General features: G+C 43.0%; 2 long non-coding RNA genes across 2 annotated transcripts in view; both read right to left on the bottom strand.

Annotated features, from left to right (window-relative positions):
• The window catches only part of LOC129395348 (uncharacterized), a 270621-nt gene that overhangs the window by 136159 nt on the left and 114931 nt on the right, over positions 1 to 19531 (bottom strand). The gene's annotated exons all lie outside the window — the stretch shown is intronic.
• LOC117977596 (uncharacterized) overlaps positions 9645 to 19531 on the bottom strand; it is a 68355-nt gene continuing 58468 nt past the window's right edge. The window contains exon 3 of the long non-coding RNA XR_008622815.1: positions 9645 to 19014. This is a non-coding gene — a long non-coding RNA (uncharacterized LOC117977596). The remainder of the gene's footprint in view (positions 19015 to 19531) is intronic.

The following is a 19531-nucleotide window of genomic DNA, read 5'->3' as shown; positions in this document are numbered from 1 at the left end:
CTGTGAAGAAGGTGCCTTTCTTCCCCTTTGCCTTCTGCCATGATTGTAAGTTTCCTGAAGCCTTTCCAGCCATGCAGAACTGCGAGTCAATTAAACCTCTTTTCTTTATAAATTACCCAGTCTTGAGTATTCTTCATAGCAGCATGAGAATGAATTAATACACTCAGTATAAGTGAGTCTTATAAATTGTAACTGTATTGTAACTGTGGGTTCCTTGAGAATAGGGGCAGTTGCAGCATCCTTTTCTGTTCTCTCTGTGCCTAGCAGAAAGGACATTGCATAAGCTTGTTCATTAAAATGTTTTGATTGATGGTAGTTTTTATATATACCTCTCCTTTTATTACTATGTCTAAAGTCTCTGCTATGCAACTAATAATGGATTAAATTGCAAAGTTGGGGCCATTGCCATCAAAGGGCCTCTGTGGAAGAAAGTGACTCTAGAGAAGAGGACATTGGAACCCTTTCCCACTGGTATAAGTTCTGTTCCAGTCATGCTTTATAACTCATGCTGCCACACTGGTTTCCTTGATTTTGGACTCTATGAATGGGTAGGTTTCCCTGGTTAGTCTTTCATTCATTCACTCATTGCAGAATAATTTACTAATTACCAATGTTATTCCAAGCTCTGTTCTAGGTGTGAGGGATATACAAAACCCCTGTTCTCAAGGAGCTCCCAGGAGGAAATAAAAAAGCAAAATTAGATAATTTTAATATAGCATCAACCATGGGGTTCCAGTTATGCATTAGATGGAGTAAGCACATCCTACCCTGTCTCCCCCCTGTATATAGCTATAAAACCTGATCAGAATGAATGGAGCATGGAGGAGTCTGAGAAGCAAATGTTAGCATATTGAGAAAGAACCAGAATTCAAAAGTGTCACTGAACTGGCGGTGAGTATGCCATGTTTTCCCCTCTGGCATACCCTGGCCTGAACTCAGTACACCAGCAATTTGGGAGTGGGCACCAGGGATTAGACAGAGAGAGCTATAGGAGAAGCAATGTAATTCTGGCTCAAGGAATGGAAAAGTGAACTCCCAACACCTAGTGTGGGAATCTTCCATTTTTTTTCTTCCTCCTTTTCTATGATTCCTTGTACTCTACCTCCTGAGAAATCCCATGCAACAGTGGCAGCTAATGAAAACTGGAGCTCGCGGGAGCTAATACTCTGAGGGTGGGGAATTTTCTTCTCTTTTCGGTGGATCTGTGATTCAAAGAGGGTTGGACCACATCCCATTGCTTTTTTTCTTGTCTCTGTCTCCCACCACTTGGCACTAAACAAGGGCACAGTTGTAAAATTGTGTAGCAAAGCAGGGTAATTAAAGCCCACTTTTCAGGCCTGAGGACTAAAAAGAAGATCTCAGGGAACCAGAAAGTTATAAAGAGATCATAGAAATTGATAAGTTTTATAAGTGACCTCATATAAATTGTTTATGAACTCCTGAGCTCACTCCTGAGTAAATATGTATGGATTGACTCTATATAGCAGACTGAAGGCTTTGAGAACTGAAAAAATAGACCACTCAGGTCCCAGACCATCTAATGAGTGGTGGGCATGTGGGGCATAGCTGGATAGTGGTGTAAAGGTCTTGAAAATGGAATGGCCTTTGGAACTACAACCCACAGAAGGTGGATTGGAACTTGTGACTGCTAAAACAAAACATCAACATTCTCAATAGGATTTAAACAATTTCTGAGATCCATACAGTACTAGTCAAACATCCAGGATACAATCCAAAATTATTAGGCACTTGAAGAATCAGGAAAATCTCAATTTGCATGAGAAAAGACAGTAAACAGATGCCAATCCAACATGACAGATGTTGGACTTATCTGAAAAGATTTTAAATCAGCTATTTTAAAAAATATGCCAGCAAGTAAGAACACAACCCTGGAAAGGCAGGGAAAACTAGAAAGCCTCAGCAAAGAAGTAAAAAAATATAAACAAAAACCAAATGGAAGTTTAAGAACTGAAAACATACAATAACTGAAACTAAAGAACAAAAATCACTACATGGGCTCAATAGCAGAACATGGTCAGGATGATTTCATGGACTAGGTTACATTTCAGGGGCTTGTTTAAGAACAAATAGAAGGGAATCTAGTGGGGAAGAGTTGTATAGGTGACCTATTGCTGCATAACATATGACCTCAAAATGTGTCAGGATAAAACAACAAATGTTTATTATCTCATGCAGGCAGTATCTGAGAGTCAAGAATCAAAAAGTGGCTTAACAGAGTGGATCTGGCTCAGGGTCTCTCATGAGATTGCAGTCAAATCTGTCAGAGGGAGTGTAGTCATCTCAAGGCCCAGCTGGGACTGGAGACTCTTCTTCCGAGCTCACTCATGGTTGTCTGCAGACCTCAGCTCCTTGCCATGTGGGCCTCTCCCTAGGGCACCTTGCAGCATGGCAGCTGGCTTCCCTCAGAGCAGATGATCCAAGTGAGAGAGAGACAAAACCAAACTGGAAGCCACAGTCTTTTTCATAACCTAATCTTGGACGTAATAGCTCAGTGAGTTGCTAAGTCCAGGTCAAGGGGAAGGGAATTAGACTCCACCTCTTGATGTGGAGGGATACCCAAGAATTTGTGGTTGTATTTTTAAAACCACCACAAGTGGGGAGAGATTATCCTAGGTGGAGGGAATCGGGTATGCAAAAGTACAAAATCAAGGGAAAGCATTAAAAATGGACATTTGAGGCTGTTTCTGTCTATCCAGTTCTGTTGGGCTACTCTTTAAGCACTGGTTGATGGGAAGTTTCTCTAAGTGTCAAATGGCCATCGGAGCCTCCTCCTTTATTTGTCCTGTCTGGGGAATGCAGCAGGTCCTGGACAGTACTCTCACAGTAGGGGATGAAAATGACCTACAGCCCCCACAGTATTTTGTTTTAGAATCTTGGAACAAAAAGGAAAATATAAAAAACAATTTTTTTTTCTTTTTTTTCTTTTTTATTGATCATTCTTGGGTGTTTCTCGCAGAGGGGGATTTGGCAGGGTCACAGGACAATAGTGGAGGGAAGGTCAGCAGATAAACAAGTGAACAGAGTTCTCTGGTTTTCCTAGGCAGAGGACCCTGCGGCCTTCCGCAGTGTTTGTGTCCCTGGGTACTTGAGATTAGGGAGTGGTGATGACTCTTAACGAACATGCTGCCTTCAAGCATCTGTTTAACAAAGCACATCTTGCACCACCCTTAATCCATTCAACCCTGAGTGGATACAGCACATGTTTCAGAGAGCACAGGGTTGGGGGTAAGGTCACAGATCAACAGGATCCCAAGGCAGAAGAATTTTTCTTAGTACAGAACAAAATGAAAAGTCTCCCATGTCTACCTCTTTCTACACAGACACGGCAACCATCCGATTTTTCAATCTTTTCTCCACCTTTCCCCCCTTTCTATTCCACAAAACCGCCATTGTCTTCATGGCCCGTTCTCAATGAGCTGCTGAGTACACCTCCCAGATGGGGTGGTGGCCGGGCAGAGGAGCTCCTCACCTCCCAGTAGGGGCGGCCGGGCAGAAGCGCCCCTCACCTCCCAGACGGGGCAGCTGGCCGGGCGGGGGGCTGACCCCCCACCTCCCTCCCGGACAGGGCGGCTGGCTGGGCAGAGGGGCTCCTCACTTCCCAGTAGGGGCGGCCGGGCAGAGGCGCCCCTCACTTCCCCGACGGGGCGGCTGGCCCGGCGGGGGGCTGACCCCCCCACCTCCCTCCCGGACGGGGCGGCTGGCTGGGCAGAGGGGCTCCTCACTTCCCGGTAGGGGCGGCCGGGCAGAGGCGCCCCTCACCTCCCAGACAGGGCGGCTGGCCGGGCAGGGGGCTGATCCCCCCACCTCCCTCCCGGACGGGGCGGCTGGCCGGGCGGGGGGCTGACCCCCCCACCTCCCTCCCGGACGGGGCGGCTGGCCGGGCGGGGGGCTGACCCCCCCACCTCCCTCCCGGACGGGGTGGCTGGCCGGGCGGGGGGCTGACCCCCCACCTCCCTCCCGGACAGAGCGGCTGGCCGGGCAGAGGGGCTCCTCACTTCCCAGTAGGGGCGGCCGGGCAGAGGCGCCCCTCACCTCCCGGACGGGGCGGCTGGCCGGGCGGGGGGCTGACCCCCCCACCTCCCTCCCGGATGGGGCGGCTGGCCGGGTGGGGGGCTGACCCCCCCACCTCCCTCCCGGATGGGGCGGCTGGCCGGGCGGGGGGCTGACCCCCCCACCTCCCTCCTGGACGGGGCGGCTGGCTGGGCAGAGGGGCTCCTCACTTCCCAGTAGGGGCGGCCGGGCAGAGGCACCCCTCGCCTCCCAGACGGGGCAGCTGGCCAGGCGGGGGGCTGACCCCCCCCACCTCCCTCCCGGACGAGGCGGCTGGCCGGGCAGAGGGGCTCCTCACTTCCCGGTAGGGGCGGCCGGGCAGAGGCGCCCCTCACCTCCCGGATGGGGCGGCTGGCCGGGCGGGGGGCTGACCCCCCCACCTCCCTCCCGGACAAGGAGGGAGGACGCTCCTCACTTCTCAGACGGGGTGGCTGCCAGGCGGAGGGGCTCCTCACTTCTCAGACGGGGCGGTTGCCAGGCAGAGGGTCTCCTCACTTCTCAGACAGGGCGGCCGGGCAGAGACGCTCCTCACATCCCGGATGGGGCGGCAGGGCAGAGGTGCTCCCCACATCTCAGACGATGGGCGGCCGGGCAGAGACGCTCCTCACTTCCCAGATGTGATGGCGGCCGGGAAGAGGCGCTCCTCACTTCCTAGATGGGATGGCGGCCGGGCAGAGACGCTCCTCACTTTCCAGACTGGGCAGCCAGGCAGAGGGGCTCCTCACATCCCAGACGATGGGCGGTCAGGCGGAGACGCTCCTCACTTCCCAGACGGGGTGGCTGCCAGGCAGAGGCTGCAATCTCGGCACTTAGGGAGGCCAAGGCAGGCGGCTGGGAGGTGGTTGTAGCGAGCCGAGATCACGCCACTGCACTCCAGCCTGGGCGCCATTGAGCACTGAGTTAACGAGACTCCGTCTGCAATCCCGGCACCTCGGGAGGCCAAGGCTGGCGGATCACTCGCGTTTAGGAGCTGGAGACCAGCCCAGCCGACACATCGAAACCCCGTCTCCACCAAAAAAATACGAAAACCAGTCAGGCGTGGCGGCGCGGGCCTGCAATTGCAGGCACTCGGCAGTCTGAGGCAGGAGAATCGGGCAGGGAGGTTGCAGTGAGCTGAGATGGCAGCAGTACCGTCCAGCTTCGGCTCAGCATCAGAGGGAGACCGTGGAAAGAGAGGGAGAGGGAGACCATGGGGGGAGAGAGAGGGAGAGGGAGACCGCGGAAAGAGGGGAGAGGGGAGAGGGGAGAGGGGAGAGGGGGGAGGGGAGAGGGGAGGGGGCAAAAAACAATTTTTATTAGTTGTAGGTGTATGCCTTCACAGTAGCATGGGAAGGTGGCCTGGAGATTTCATTAGAGGCTGATTGTCCTTGATAATCCTCCATTCTGCCACTGTCTTCCATCTTATTACTAGCTAAGGCACTGTAAGTCAGTTCTGCTATAATGTCTCTTTTGAAAATGTGAATTTGTTCCAATGTGATTGATGTATCAGGGAACAATTTGAGCATGCATGACATGAATTTCGTGTTTGCTTGAGCATGATTCCATCAGCAAGAAACACCAGGTGAACGCAGAAAATTACACCTAGTTCAACCGAGCTGTGTGGTAATACATAAAACACATGCCTCAAACATCTATCAACCACACCCATCCACATTTAGTGTTATAACTTTCCATCTGATTTCAGACAACCCTCTTTCCATCACTTCACAATAACCCACAAACTGCAACGCCCATGTCCACAAACAAACTTTAGGTCTTTCCAAGGCAAAGTGCCATAATTATTTTATAGTTTATGTATTTCTTAACCATTAACACATGTAAAACTGTCCTGCCATTACTCTCTGGTTTTAAATGTGTCACTGATGTTTTTACTGTTATTCCCCTAACCCCATTTTCCTCATAAGCCATGCACTTTTTAATGTATAATTTTCCAAATTAGAGTAATTTTTAAAGAATATGTCATGTTATAGGAAAACTGACTATTTTTTTTTCTTACCTAGCATAGTGAACTTTTGTGGATTTGGCAAGCAATGAAAATAAAGTCATCAAAGATTCTGTATTGCAGAATCAAAAAGAATAAGGAAGAGAAACCTACAAGTATTCACTATTCAGTGGAGATGCCTCTCTTTGGTGGAGGACCATTCAGAGCTTCTATCTAAAGACTAACCTTGGGTGGATTTTCTCACTAATAGTTTATTATTCTGGCTTCTGGGTTTCCTGCTCTTCTGAACCTGAGCATCCTCTTCCTCAGCAAGTGGTTTTGTTTCTTTGGCACATAGGGCCGTGAATGGATAGTGCAATACTGTTAAAGAATTTGGACTTTATTCTCTTGCATCTCTGACCTTGAACAAGGCTATTAGTTCTTACTGACTTCATATCCCCTCTGGGAACACAACTTTATGACCCACCAGTGGCACTTGACCTTGGGTCTGTGGCACCTGATGCTGAGGGGTCAGAATCAAGTTCCAAAGTGGTTTGGGGCATTTCCAATAGGGAACAACTTTCTCATGCCACTGGGACCACATTTGACTGAATTGGGAGAGGCAGGAGACAAGCTTGATCACTTATTTCCCTTCCTCTTCCTCATAATTCTTTCTCTTCATTGAAGCAGTGCTGTGTAGTCATTGAGGATTTGGGCTCTGGGTCCACCACTAAATGGTGTGTGATCTTGGGCCACTTACTTAACCTCTCCACATCTCAGTTTCCTCATCTTAAAAACTGAGATTGTAACAGCCCCTACCTCACAGCCTTGTTATAAAGAATGAATAATTCTTGAAAAGCACTTAGAACTGGGCTAGTTGCTTTATACACAAAATATTAATCAATACCTAAAGTATGAGGAGCTTGTATCTATTTAGAATCAGATAGAGATGAAAATAAAATGATTCTGAGCTATTAAATTCTGTCAGTAGGGAAATGTACATGCATTTATCCACATTTCCTTAACACGCGGCCATTGCATTAAAAAGCTGCAATTGTGATTTCTTTTCTATTTATGAAGCTTATAAACATTGACCCATTTTTTCATTACCAGCATTTCTTACTCTTAGGACCAAGATTATTAAGGTAAAGATGCTTCTATATGACATTGGGTGAAGATTGAATACTTAAGTTATACAACTCTAACAACAAAAACACATTAGGCTACCTGACCAGTGTATTAAATGAAATGTTAAGTGAGACTGTAATCTCACCAAGGGCAGAGATCTTGTCTTTTTCTCTTGTATTGCCTTAGCATCTAATATGGTGGCTCTCAACCAGGAGGAATTTTTGTCTTTCCCCCTCACCACCTCACCCCCTGTGGGGGATACTTGGCAATGTCTGAAGTCATTTTGGTTGTCATCATGATGTCATGACTTGGAGGGATGCTATTGGTATGAATATTAACCTCTCCATACCTCAGTCCTCTCATCTTTAAAGCTGAGATTATAACAGCCCCTACCTCAGAGGCTTGTTATGATGAATGAATGACATAATCCTTGAAGAGCACTTAGACCTGGGCTAGTTGCTTTATACACAAAATATTAATCAATACCTAAAGTATGAAGAGCCTGTGTCTATTTAGAATCAGATAGAGATGAAAATAAAATAATACTGAGCTATTAAATTCCTTCAGTGGGGAAATGTACATGCATGAAGGACATGAAGGACACGAATAGGCACTTCTCAAAAGAAGACATAAAAGCAGCCAGGAACCATGTGAAAAAATGCTCATCCGAGTAATAGGCTCAGGATTATGGCAGACAGGAGACAGAACTAGATTGCAGCTCTGATTCTGACAGACAGAGCAGCATATGGAGGCTTGCATTATGAATTTTTGCTCCAGAATGACTGCAGGAATAAATCAGGAAACCTGAAAGGACCCACAGACCCTCTGAAGAAAGCAGATTGTTCCTGCAGGACCCGAGAGACACCCCAAATACTGTGAGTGCCTAAATTGTGGAAGTGGGAAAAAGACCATCTGCCCCTGAACACACACCCCCACTGGGGAAACTGAAGGTCTAGAATACCGAAGATTCTGATCTTACCTGGAGCTGAGTCAACTTAGAGAAATGAGTGAAATACAGGGGTAAAGGAAGCAGCGGAAAAAGCCCTGTGAGCTCGCTGGGTTCCCTAACAAGCCATCTCTGCCTGGCCTCACAGGGGTCCTTCAGGAGGGTGGCCAAAGGCACTGGGAAAAGACCACAGGGAGAAGGGTATCTCCAGCTGAATTTTGTAATGATTTGAACTGATCAAGAAATCTCCTGGTCAGAACTTGGGAAAGGGCATGAATCCAGTGAGCAGTGTCCACAGGTGGGGCAAGAAGGAAAGCCATACTTGCTTTCACAGCTGGGAGGCAGATATGCTGGGGCAAGTTATCAGCCCTGCTCGCCCACTGCCTGGAAACAGACTCGGTGCTGTTGCGGGGGCACAGTGGGAGTGAGACCAGCCCTTTGGATTGTGTGGGAGCTGGGTGATGCCTTTGGCTGCTGACTTTCTCCCACTTCCCTGACAGCCTGCATGACACAGCAGAGACAGCCATAATCCTCCTAGGAATATAACTCCATTGACCTGGGAATCTCACCCCCATCTTCCACAGCAGCCGCAATAAGACCTGCCCAAGGAAAATCTGAGCTCAGACATGCCTAGCTCTACCCTGACCCAAGAGTCCTTTCCTACCCACCCTGGTAACTAAAGACAAAGGGCATATATTCTTGGGAGTTCTAGGGCCACACTCACCACCTGTTCCTCCCCATACTACCACACCTGATGCTCTCTGGAAAGTCCCACTTCCCAGCAGGAGGCCAACTAGCACAAAAATAGTGCATTAAACCATCAAAGCTAAGAACCATCACAGAATCCATTTCACCCCCCTGACACCTCTACCAGAACAGGTGCTGGTATCCATGGCTGAGAGAACCACAGATGGTGCACATCACAGGACTCTGTGTAGACAACCTTCAGTACCAGCTCAGAGCCTGGTAGACTTGCTGGGTGGGTAGATCCAGAAGAAAGATAACAACCACTACAGCTTGGCTCTCAAGAAGCCACATGCATAGGAAAAAGGGGAGAGTACTATGTCAAGAGAACACCCCATGGGACATAAGAATCTGAACAACAGCCTTCAGCCCTAGACTTTCCCTCTGACAGAGCCTACCCAAATGAGAAGGAACCAGAAAACCAACTCTGGTAATATGACAAAACAAGGTTATTTAACAACCCCCCAAAATCACACTAGCTTACCAGCAATGGATCCAAACCAAGAAGGAATCCCTGACTTACCTGAAAAAGAATTCAGGAAGTGAGTTATTAAGCTAACCTGGGAGGCACCAGAGAAAGGTGAAGCCAAATGTAAGGAAATTAAAAAAAAAAAAAAAAGGATACAAGAATTGAAAGGAGAAATATTCAAGGAAATAGATAGCATAAATAAAAAACAATAAAAACTTCAGAAAACAATGGACACACTTATAGAAATGCAAAATGCTCAGGAAAGTGTCAGCAATAGAATCAAACAAGTAGAAGAAAGGGATTCAGAGCTCAAAGTCAAGGTCTTTGAGCTAATCCAATCCAATAAAGACAAAGAAAAAAGACTAAGAAAATATCAACAAACCTGCCAAGAGGTCTGGAATTATGTTAAACAACCAAACCTAAGAATAATCAGCATTCCTGAGGAGAAGAGAAATCTAAAAGTTTGGAAAACATATTTCTGGGAGTAATCGAGAAAAACTTCCCTGGCCTTACTAGAGACCTAGATATCCAAATATGAGAAGCACAAAGAACACTTCGGAAATTCATTGCAAAAAGATCATTGCCTAGGCACATTGTCGTCAGGTTATCTAAAGTTAAGATGAAGGAAAGAATCTAAAGAGCTGTGAGACAAAAGCACCAGGTAACCTATAAAGGAAAACCTATCAGATTAACAGCAGGTTTCTCAGCAGAAACCCTAACAGCTAGAAGGGATTGGGGCCATATCTTCAGCCTCCTCAAAACAATTATCAGCCAAGAATTTTGTATCAACAAAACTAAGTGTAATATATGAAGGAAAGATAGTCTTTTTCAGACAAACAAATGTGGAGAAAATTCGCCAGTACCAAGCCACCACTACAAGAACTGCTAAAAGGAGCTCCAAATCTTGAAATAAATCCTGGAAATACATCAAAACAGAACCTCTTTAAAGCATAAATCACACAGGGTATATAAAACAAAAATGCAAGTTAAAAAGCAAAAACAAAAAACAACAACAACAAAAAACAAGGTACACAGGCAACAAATACCATGATGAATGCAATGGTACCTCACATCTCAATACTAATGTTGAAGGTAAATGGCCTAAATGCTCCACTTAAAAGATACAGAATTGCAGAATGGATAAGAATTCATCAACCAAATATCTGCTGCCTTCAAGAGACTCACCTAACACGTAAGGACTCACATAAACTTAAGGTGAAGGGGTGGGAAAAGACATTTCATGCAAATGGACATCAAAAGCGAGCAGGAGTAGCTATTCTTATATCACACAAAACAAAATTTAAAGCAACAGCAGTTAAAAAAAACAAAGAGGGACATCATATAATGATAAAAGGTCTTGTCTAACAAGAAAATATCACAATTCTAAACATACATGCATTTAACACTGGAGCTCTCAAATGTATAAAACAATTACTAATAGACCTCAGAAATGAGATGGACAGCAACACAATAACAGTGGGGGACTTCAATACTCCACTGATAGTACTAGACAGGTCATCAAGTCAAAAAGTGAACAAAGAAACAATGGATTTAAACTATACCCTGGAACAAATGGACTGAACAGATATATTCAGAACATTCCATCAAACAACCACAGAATATATATGTTCTATTCAATAGCGCATGGAACTTTCTCCAAGATAGATATATGATAGGCCAAAAAATGAGCCTCAACAAATTAAAAACAAATTATATCAAGCCCTCTCTTAGACCACAGTGGACTAAAACTGGAAATCAACTCCAAAAGAAACCTTTAAAACCATGCAAATACATGGAAATTAAATAACCTGCTCCTGAATGATCATATGGTCAAAAATGAAATCATGATAGAAATTAAAAAATTCTTTGAACTATATGACAATTGTGACACAACCTATCAAAACCTCTGGAATACAGCAAAGGTTGTACTAAGAAAAAAGTTCATAGCCCTAAACACCTACATCATAAAGTCTGAAAGAGCACAAACATACAATCTAAGGTCACACCTCAAGGAACTAGAGAAACAAGAACACACCACACCCAAACCCAACAGAAGAAAGGAAATAACCAAGATCAGAGCAGAACTAAATGAATTTGAAACAAAAAAAAATACAAAAGATAGATGAAACAAAAAGCTGGTTCTTTGAAAAGATAAATAAAATTGATAGACCACTGGCAAGATTAACCAAGAAAAGAAGAGAGAAAATCCAAATAAGCTCAATAAGAAATGAAACAGGAGATATTACAACTGACACCACAGAAATGCAAGAGATCATTCAAGACTACTGTGAAACACCTATGTGCATAAACTAGAAAACCTAGAAGAGCTGGATAAATTCCTGGAAAGATACAACCCTCCTAGCTTAAATCAGGAAGAATTAGATACCCTGAACACACCAATAACAAGCAGCAAGATTGAAATGGTAATTAAAAACCTACCAACAAAAAAAAGTTCAGGACCCAGGCAGATTCACCACAGAATTCTAGCAGACATCCAAACAACGGGTACAAATCGTATTGACACTATTCCACAAGGTAATGGAAAAGGGAACCCTCTCTAAATCATTCTATGAAGCCAGTATCACCCTAATATCCAAACCAGGAAAGCACACAATAAAAAAGAAAACTACAGACCAATATCCTTGACAAACATAGATGTTAAAATCCTTAACAAATATTAGCTAACCAAATCCAACAACATATTAAAAAGGTAATCCACCATGATCAATTTGGTTTCATACCAGGGATGCAGGGATGGTTTAACATACACAAGGTCAATAAATGAGATAAACCACATAAACAGAATTAAAAACAAAAATCACATGATCATTTCAATAGATGCAGAAAAAGTATTCAACAAAATCCAGCATCCCTTTATGATTAAAACTCTCAGCAAAATTGGCATACAAGGGGCATATCTCAGTGTAATAAAAGCCATATATGACTAACTCACTGAATGGGGAAAAGTTGAAGGCATTCCCTCTGAGAACTGGAACAAGACAAGGATGCCCACTCTCACCACTCCTCTTCAACATAGTACTGAAAGTCCTAGTCAGAGCAATCAGACAAGAGAAAGAAATAAAGGGCATCCAAATCGGTAAAGAGGAAGTCAAACTGTTGCTGTTTGCTGATGATATGATTGTATACCTAGAAAACCCTAAAGATTCCTCCAGAAAGCTCCTATAACTGATAAAAGAATTCAGCAATGTTTCTGGATACAAAATTAATGTACACAAATCAGTAGCTCTCCTGTACACCAACAGCGACTAAGCTGAGAATCAAATCAAGAACTCAACCCCCTTGACAATAGCTGCAATAAAAACAAAACAAAACAAAACAAAAAACAAACCTTAGGCATATACCTAACCAAAGAGGTGAAAGACCTCTACAAGGACAACTACAAAACACTGTTGAAAGAAATCATAGATGACACAAATAAATGGAAACACATCCCATGCTCACGGATGGGTAGAAACAATATTGTGAAAATGTCCATACTGCCAAAAGCAATCTACAAATTCAATGTAATTCCCATCAAAATACCACCATCATTCTTCACAGAATTAGAAAAAACAATTCTAAAATTCATATGGAACAAAAAAAGAGCCTACATAGCCAAAGCAAGACTAAGCAAAAAGAACAAATATGGAGGCAACATGTTACCTGATTTCAAACCATACTATGTGGACATAGCCACCAAAACAGCATGACATAATACTGTATAAAAATAGGCATATAGACCAATAGACCAGAATGGAGAACCTAGAAATAAACCCAAATACTTACAGCCAACAGAGCAAACAAAAACATAAAGTGAGGAAATGACGCTCTTTTTAACAAGTGGTGCTGGGATAATTGGCTAGCCACCTCTAGGAGAATGAACCTGGATCCTCATCTCTCACCTTATGCAAAAATCAACTCAAGATGGATTAAGGACTTAAATCTAAGACCTGAAACTATAACTATAAAAATTCTAGAAGATAACATTGGAAAGACCCTTTTAGACATTGGCTTAGGCAAGGATTTCATGACCAAGAACCTAAAAGCAAATGCATTAAAAACAAAGATAAGTAGCTGGGACTTAAATAATCTAAGAGCTTTTGCACAGCAAAAGGAACAGTCAGTAGAGTAAACAGACAACCCACAGAGTGGGAGAAAATCTTCATAATCTATACATCTGACAAAGGACTAATATATAGGATCTACAATGAATTCAAACAAATCAGCAAGAAAAAAACCAATCTCATCAAAAAGTGGGCTAAGGACATGAATAGACAATTTTCAAAAGAAGATATACAATGGTCAACAAACATATGAAAAAAAAATCCTCAACATCACTAATGATCAGGGAAATGCAAATCAAAACCGCAATGCAATACCAACTTACTCCCGCAAGAATGGCCATAATCAAAAAAATTAAAAAGTAGTAGATTTTGGCGTGGATGCAGTGAACAGAGAATATTTCTACACTGCTGGTGAGAATGTAAACTAGTACAGCCACTGTGGAAAACAGCGTGGAGATTCCTTAAAGAACTAAGAGTAGAACTACCATTTGATTCAACAATCCCACTACCGGGTATCTACCCAGAGGAAAAGAAGTCATTTTATGAAAAAGATACTTGCACATGCATGTATATAGCAGCACAATTCGCAATTGCAAAATCATGGAACCAACCCAAATGCCCATCAGTCAACGAGTGGATAAAGAAACATATATATATGATGGAATAGTACTCAGCCATAAAAAGGAATGAATTTATGGCATCTGCAGTGACCTGGATGAGATTGGAGACTATTATTCTAAGTGAAGTAACTCAGGAATGGAAGACCAAACACTCTATGTTCTCACTCATAAGGGGGAACTAAGCTATGAGGATGCAAAGGCATAAGAATGACATAATGGACTTTGGGGACTCAGGGGGAAAGGGTGGGAGGTGGGTGAGGGATAAAAGACTACAAACAGGGTGCAGTGTATACCACTCGGGTGATGGGTGCACCAAAATCTCACAAATCACTGCTAACGAACTTACTCGTGTAACCAAACACCACCTGTTCCCCCAAAACCTATGGAAATAAAAAAAATTTAAAAAAAATTGGATTAAAAAACAATAAAAAATTAAAACTTAAAAAAATGCTCATCATGACTAATTATAATGCTGCTGATAGAGGCCAAGGTTGCTGCTAAAAATCCTGCAATGCAAAGGAATGTCCCTCCCTCCAACGAGGGAGCAGGAATTATCCTGCTCCAAATTTCAGTGGTGCTGAGGTCAAGAAGGCCTGCTCTAACACAATGTCTTAATATAAGGAATTTTGGAGCCTCTTGGTAAATGTGTGTTGAATGAATGAATAAAGTTTTGGGGACAAAGGTGATTTGATAGCAGAGACAGTGCTTGGCAGACAAAGTCATGGAGAAGCAATTGCAGGAAAGAGTGGTGTTTAGCCAGTTGATGTTAGCATGATGCTAAGACCAGTGTTTGCCCTATTCAGACATCCAGTCCTACTGGTCTGTGTCTTGGCCATATGGTTCTTAAATATTTTGAATAATATCCCTGATAAGTGGTGCTTTTTCTGGAGGCTATGAATGATTGCTTCTTTAAATAAGTAGTCTTAGAAACCACAGGAAAAGGAAATAAACTGACTTTGGCTTTGAGACATAAACAGGAAAGGATACAGAGAGTGGTTGTGGATAAGTCACATTGGTGTGGCAGCCATAGAAAAATGAAGTTCAAAATTCTGGTGAAAGAGGGAAAATCAGAACAGTGTATCCCAAAGTCCCTCAGTTCTAGTCAAGGCAACTGTCCCCAAAATGGGAAATTCGTAGGGAAAAATTAGAAAGTAGTGTAAAGCATGTTAACCACCCGTAGGAAACCCAAAGTCTGTTTAAAAGCATATTATTGAGCAATGGGGAAAGAACTCTCTGTTCAATAAATGGTGTTGGTATATATAGCTGGCTATCCATATGCAGAAGAATGAAATTGGACCTCCACTTTTCACCATCTACAAAAATTAACTGGAGATGGGCTAAAGATTTAAATGTAAGATTTGAAACTATTAAAAATTCTAGAAGAAAATCTCAGAAACACCATTCTGGACATGGACCATGGGAAAGAATTTATGACTAAGTCCTCAAAAGCAATTGCCACAAAAACAAAAGTTGACAAGTGGGACCAAGTTTAAGTAAAGAGCTTATGTACAGCAAAAGAAGCTATCAATGGGGTAAACAGACAACCTACATAATTGGAGAATATATTCACAAACTATGCATCCAACAAAGGTCTAATATCCAGGATCTATATGGAACTTAGACAAATCAACAAGCAAAAACCAAATGACCCCATTGAAAAATGGGGAAAGGATGTGAACAGATGCTTCTCAAAACAAGACATACAAGCAGCCAATAACTACATGTAAAAATGCTTATCATCACTCATCATCGTAGAAATGTAAATCAAAACCACAATGAGATACCATCTCACACCAGTCAGAATAGTGATTATTAAAAAGTCAAAAAACAACAGATGTTGGTGAAGCTGTGGAGAAAAGGGAATGCTTACACACTGTTGGTAAGCGTGTAAATTTGTCCAGCCACTGTGGAAAGTAGTTTTGCAGTTTCTCAAAGTACTTAAACAGAGCTATCATTCAGCTCAGCAATCCCATTATTAGGTATGTATCCAAAAGAAAACAAATTATTCTACCAAAAAGATACATGAACTCTCAAGTTCATCACAGCACTGTTCACAAATAGCAAAGACATGGAATCAATCCCAGTGCCCATCAACGGTGGATTGGATAAAATATGTTTTAGGATAATAAACCAAAACTGAGCCCCTGAGTGGTTAACCTGACAAAGGAAAAGATGTTATTGTGTATACGGGCAAGTGGACAAGTTAAGACTAGACACTTCAAAGCTCACTAGGCTTTTGAAAATATACTTCAGTAGTAATCATGGAATTGCAAATTGAGGCTGGGCATGGTGTCTCACGCCTGTAATTCCAGCAATTTGGAAGGCCAAAGCGGGTGGATCACTTAAGGTCAGGAGTGTGAGACCAGCCTGGCCAACATGGTGAAACCCCATCTCTACTAAAAGTGCAAAAAAATTAGCCAGGCATGGTGGCGCACACCTGTAATCTCAGCTACTCGGGTGGCTGAGGCATGAGAATCGCTTGAACCTGGGAGACGGAGGTTGCAGTCAGCCAGGATCGCGCCACTGCACTCCAGACTGGGTGATAGTGCAAGACTCTGTCTCAAAAAAACAAAGAAACAAACAAACACAAACAAACAAACAAAACCCAGCAAATTGAAAAGGTGAGATTATTTTACCCATCAGATTGGCAAAATGGAAAAAGATGGTGAATATCCAGTGTTAATAAGAGTGAAGAGAAATGGAAACTCTAGTTTACTGTTGGGAAGTATAAATTGGCACAGTCTTTTTGGAATGTACTTTGGCTATATCTATTAAAATCTAACGTGTGCTTTCTCTTCATTATATCGATTCTACTTCTACATATATAGCCTAGGGAAATGTTTGAAAATACAAGTTGAGCATCCCTAGTCCAAAAATTTGAAATCAAAATGCTCCACAATCAGAAACTTTTTGAGTGCCAACGTGGTGCTCAAAGGAAATGCTAATTGGAGCGTTTCAGATTCCAGGTTAGGGATGCTGAACTGGTAATAATGCAAATATTCCAAAAAAACTGACAAAAAATCCAAAATCCAAAACACTTCTAGTCCCAAGCATTTCAGCTAAGGGATACTCAACCTGTATGCACAACAAGGTATGACAAGAATGCTCTTTGCTGCCTCAAATTGACCTAATCCACCACCTCTTCCCCAACCAAAGGTAACTGAATAAGAAGGGTTCAGCCCTATTAGGGAATATTACATATCTGTTTAAAAAGAATAAAATAGCTCTGTATCTACTGACATGAAAAATCTCTAAGACACATTGTTAAGAAGAAAATGCAAGTGGAAAATATGCTATATGTAGCTTGACACTATTTCTATAAAAGAAAAATCCCACCCAACAACGTCATAAATTTAGATATATACATACACAAGAATGGAAGCAAGAATAAGAAACAAGAATAGGAAAAGGCATTGGGGGATATAGAGCAAACTGATCTTAGTGGTCGTCTCTGGGGAGGGGAATAGAATGAGAAGGCAGTGGTCAAGAAAGTCTTTTTACATTATATGTACCAATTGTGTTATTACAGGAGTATATCCATATAGTACTTATATAGTTAAAAATACACAGAGAGAAAATAGAAAACTGACACAATGCGGATGGGCAGAATTATAGGATATTTTTTCCTTCAAAGAAGGATTTACTACCAGATTCCTGGAAACAACAAGTTCCATTCGGAAACAACTTAACTGCCTGTCGCCTTAGGCAGGCAGTAGCCAGCTAGGCCCAGTGTTAAATGAGGATGGAGAGGGGAGTAGGGCTTGTCAGTGGTGAGCTAACTGTCCAACTTTTTCTTTAAGCCCCAGAGCCCTCAGGCTGCTTCTGAAGCCTGTATCTCACATTTGCAGGCCCCCAAAACCAAAAGTCTTGAGGAAGTGTCCTCACTTTGCCTTATCATTCTGCTTGTTGGCTAATCATTGCTGCAATGGGGCTTCTGTATATGAGGGCTGTGAAGTGTTTAGGAGAGGCCATCTGGGGCCTAGGCCAAGGGTGCCTTGGGCTCCTGTTAGACTGGCCCAGAAATCTATGTTCCTGGTCACCTTTTAGAAAAGAAAAAGATGTCTTGAAACTCAGAAGTTAGTTCAGTAATGGGCTGAAAAAGCAATGTGGATTTTTCCCTTTCTGTCTACATTAGCAAATAAATTTATTATCCATTTCTCAATAATTCAGTCACATGTTTAAAAATAATCTCCTAAATTGCTCCTTCTGCTGTGACTTATTGGCTCATGCTATACTTATTGGGTTATCAAAATATGTCATTTTCTCACAATGTGGAGTGGAAGTCCTTCAATGTATCTGTTGGGGACATGAATGTAATTAATTTTCTGTTCACAGGCCTTGCCCAGGGAAGATGGGACTGGCTGATTTGAAAGACTGGTGCAGCTCTGGACTGAGAGGACTTCAAGCTAAGTGATGGGTCCTGAGGTCTAGGGACTCTTTCATAAACCATCTCATTTATGGAAACCTGACACACATATGGGAAACTAGATCTTTCACTTGCCTTTTACTCTTCTCTCTTGCCTCTGCCTGGCCCCACATATCAATGTGTACTTGTAGTAAACCATCATGGAAGCTACTGGCAACACAGGTCAACAGTTTTGACCCCAATGGATGAAGCTAGGTACCATCCAGCCCTCAAAGCTGTAGGCCTTTCTCCATACGCAAACATATTTTGTGTCCTATTTTCTGAGCTCTCCCCTAGGATGATTTTGATCCTTGAATGTGTGCTGAGGTCCCAGTGTGTTTCTGTGTGGTTCATGCCAAGCAAAGTGTTTACACTTAGAAAATAAAAAAATTGGCTGGGCACAGTGGCTCACACCTGTAATCCCAGCACTTTGGGAGGTCAAGGCGGGAGGATCACTTGAGGTCAGGAGTTCGAGACCAGCCTGATCAACGTGGAGAAACCCTGTCTCTACTAAAAATACAAAATTAGCCAGGGGTGGTGGCACTTGCCTGTAATCCCAGCTACTTGGGAGGCTGAGGCAGGAGAATCGCTTGAACCTGGGAGGCAGAGGTTGCGGTGAGCCGAGATCACGCCATTGCACTCCAGCCTGGGCAACAAGAGCAAAACTCCATCTCAAAATTGATTAATTAATTAAAAAAAATTTTTAAATCATAAATTTTTTTTTTTTATTATACTTTAAGTTTTAGGGTACATGTGCACATTGTGCAGGTTAGTTACATATGTATACATGTGCCATGCTGGTGCGCTGCACCCACTAACTCGTCATCTAGCATTAGGTATATCTCCCAATGCTATCCCTCCCCCCTCCCCCCTCCCCACCACAGTCCCCAGAGTATGATATTCCCCTTCCTGTGTCCATGTGATCTCATTGTTCAATTCCCACCTATGAGTGAGAATATGCGGTGTTTGGTTTTTTGTTCTTGCGATAGTTTACTGAGAATGATGGTTTCCAATTTCATCCATGTCCCTACAAAGGATATGAACTCATCATTTTTTATGGCTGCATAGTATTCCATGGTGTATATGTGCCACATTTTCTTAATCCAGTCTATCACTGTTGGACATTTGGGTTGGTTCCAAGTCTTTGCTATTGTGAATAATGC

Source organism: Pan paniscus, chromosome X (genome assembly GCF_029289425.2).
Source record: "Pan paniscus chromosome X, NHGRI_mPanPan1-v2.0_pri, whole genome shotgun sequence".
Lineage (NCBI taxonomy): Eukaryota > Metazoa > Chordata > Mammalia > Primates > Hominidae > Pan > Pan paniscus.
The sequence above is the reverse complement of the archived record's forward strand: the minus strand, read 5'-3'. Positions and strand labels throughout refer to the sequence as shown.